The sequence below is a fragment of the Gopherus evgoodei genome, unplaced genomic scaffold (genome assembly GCF_007399415.2).
Source record: "Gopherus evgoodei ecotype Sinaloan lineage unplaced genomic scaffold, rGopEvg1_v1.p scaffold_33_arrow_ctg1, whole genome shotgun sequence".
In the NCBI taxonomy this organism is placed as follows: domain Eukaryota; kingdom Metazoa; phylum Chordata; order Testudines; family Testudinidae; genus Gopherus; species Gopherus evgoodei.
In genome coordinates this window covers 4244008-4246424 of record NW_022060005.1, presented here as the reverse complement: position 1 = coordinate 4246424, position 2417 = coordinate 4244008, and the positions used below count along the sequence as shown (strand labels likewise).

At 34.8% G+C, this 2417-nt stretch overlaps 2 long non-coding RNA genes across 2 annotated transcripts; both read right to left on the bottom strand.

Moving 5' to 3' along the window:
- Positions 1-454: 454 nt before the first annotated feature.
- Positions 455-1509, bottom strand: LOC115641202. The gene is made up of 3 exons (XR_003998022.1): positions 1457-1509; positions 1291-1365; positions 455-1205 (listed from the first exon to the last, which is right to left on the bottom strand). It is a non-coding gene; the product is annotated as an uncharacterized LOC115641202 (long non-coding RNA).
- Positions 1510-1726: 217 nt separating this feature from the next.
- On the bottom strand, positions 1727-2146 carry LOC115641203. The gene is made up of 3 exons (XR_003998023.1): positions 2084-2146; positions 1890-2009; positions 1727-1807 (listed from the first exon to the last, which is right to left on the bottom strand). It is a non-coding gene; the product is annotated as an uncharacterized LOC115641203 (long non-coding RNA).
- Positions 2147-2417: the final 271 nt, after the last annotated feature.

The following is a 2417-nucleotide window of genomic DNA, read 5'->3' as shown; positions in this document are numbered from 1 at the left end:
GTCTGTTTGTAATTTTTGAGGCACGCGCCCCTTTGAAAAAATAGCTTTAAACGCCTCTGCCACCTCTTTTCCTGTTTTATTTTTTAGGGTTACCGCCCAGGCGTATTTAGACAAAATATCTATCACTGTTAAAATATATTTACGGTTGTCATTGTCTTTAGAATAGGCGGCCATATCAACCAAATCTGCCTGCCATTGCGTATCCACATTAGACACCACTGTTTTATTTCTTTTAAATTTAAGCCTTGCAGGTTTATGTAAAGCGTAAGCATCTTGATCCGCAAGCCAAGCGGAAACCTGCTTTTTGCTTAAGCTTTTATGGTGTCTTTTAGCGGCCTGAAATAAGGGTGTTATGCCCCCAAAACTACCAACTTTTTCGGGTGAGTAATAAATTTTCTTTAGCAGCTTTGCCATGCTTACCCCGTCTTGCTTTAAAACACTGTATACACAAAAGTTTGTTTCTGCTTTTGTTTTTATTTAACACAACAACGTTTATACACATTTGACTTTTAAAGCGGCAGTAAAGTAATATACGATACAATTACATACATTTTTAACGGTTAAGAAAAATAATATAAAAACTGTGATACAGTTTTTTTAACAATGCATTTTAATTAATATATATTTTTTAAGCCTCTAGGGTCACAACCTTGCATGTAAAAAGTTTTATAATCCATTTGGCGAACCCTGCTACACACCGCTCGGCCAATATAGGGGGCCACCTCTTTTGACAGGTCTACCAGCAAGGCCACCGGGTCAGATGATTTTCCAACCTCCCTAATCATTTTAACAACTTTGGTTATAGTTTCAGTGGTTATGTTAAGCTTTTTCAGTTTGTAGCCTTCAGCTATAATTACATTTACCAGCTGGGCCGCGTTCAGTTTAGAAGAAATACGTCTAAGCTGGTAAAATACTTCTGAGCGATCCCAAAAGATACAAGGGTGACTAAAAGGGTTGGACTTATTTACAGCGCAGGCTGCACAGTTTTCCAAAAGTTGTTTTTTCAAACAGTGGTAAAAGGCTTTTACTACAACAGCTCTAACAATATCAACCATAACTGCATCCTCTTTTTCTTCACCGCTTTTCTGGTCACTCTCTTCACTTTTTACAGACTTTTTTTTAACATCTTGCTTCACACAAAAACAACAGGTACATATTACGGCTGTTCTGCTTAGAGGCCGCCTCTTTTCATCCTCTGAAGATGTCTGTTAAAAACATTGTAAAAACATATTTTAAGTTTTTTGATGCAAAAATTTTTAAATAAAAAAGCCTAGAGTTTATTTGTGCTACCTCGGTCGTACCCTCGTCTGATTCTGAATTATCATCATCCTCGACTGACGCACCGTTGAACCCCATATCATCTTCCTGTTATTAAACACAAAACATATAGTTTTATTTTACCACTCTTATATATGTTTATATTTATATATTTTTTAATTATTTAAGTAACTTTTACCTTGTCATGCTCTTTGGGTTTTACCATTGACACCCCGTTTGTGTCCTTTTTTTCCGAATCACCTTCGTCAATCATAGTTTCAGCAGCCTATTATTAAACCAACCGTATATTAACGCTTAATTAGTATCATGCACATATATATATATATATATATATATATATATATATATATATATATATATATATATATATATATATATATATATATATATATATATATATATATATATATATATATATATTTCAAATAAGTTAAGCTGTCTTTACCTCCTTGGATATTTCTGTCTCTGCAACTGTTGGCAGTTTGTTACACACCAAAGCAGTAATCTTGTATGGCCCAGGCTTGGTTATCTGTTAAAAATCAAAAGTCATTTTTTTAAAAGTGTAAATACGATAATTTTTTATTTTTTTTTACAACTAATAAAGCTTATACCGTAACAATATCGCCATCTTTCCACAACTCGGGGTCTATCGGTTAGTTTTCAACATCGCTATCCTGCGGCTGTTCCTCGGTTGCCATGTCCTCATATATAGGCTCTTCTTCCATTCCCCCCTATAAAAACAAAAAGATTTAACCCTTTATTTTTATAAAACATTTTGTAATTTGTTACAAAAAAAAAGATTTACTTCTGCCTTTAATTCTGTTTTTTCCAAATCTGACAACAAATTTTTTCGCACTTGATTTTTTACAAATGGCTGTGGCTCCTCTTTTTTCAGTTCTCTTTCAGAATAAAACACAGGGCTCTACAACAACCCTTTCTCGTTGGCAAAACAACTGTAAAGGAGCCTTCTTTTCTGAACACGATCTGGCGCTCCCAGGGGCAATTCCGGCTTCTTGGCATCTGTAGGTGTTTTGTACAGGGACATGCCTTTGTGTTTAGTTTCTCTGTGTTGAAAAACCCGCTCGCAAAATCACGTGTTTTTATACACAAAAACACATGCTGATTGGTAGACAATAACC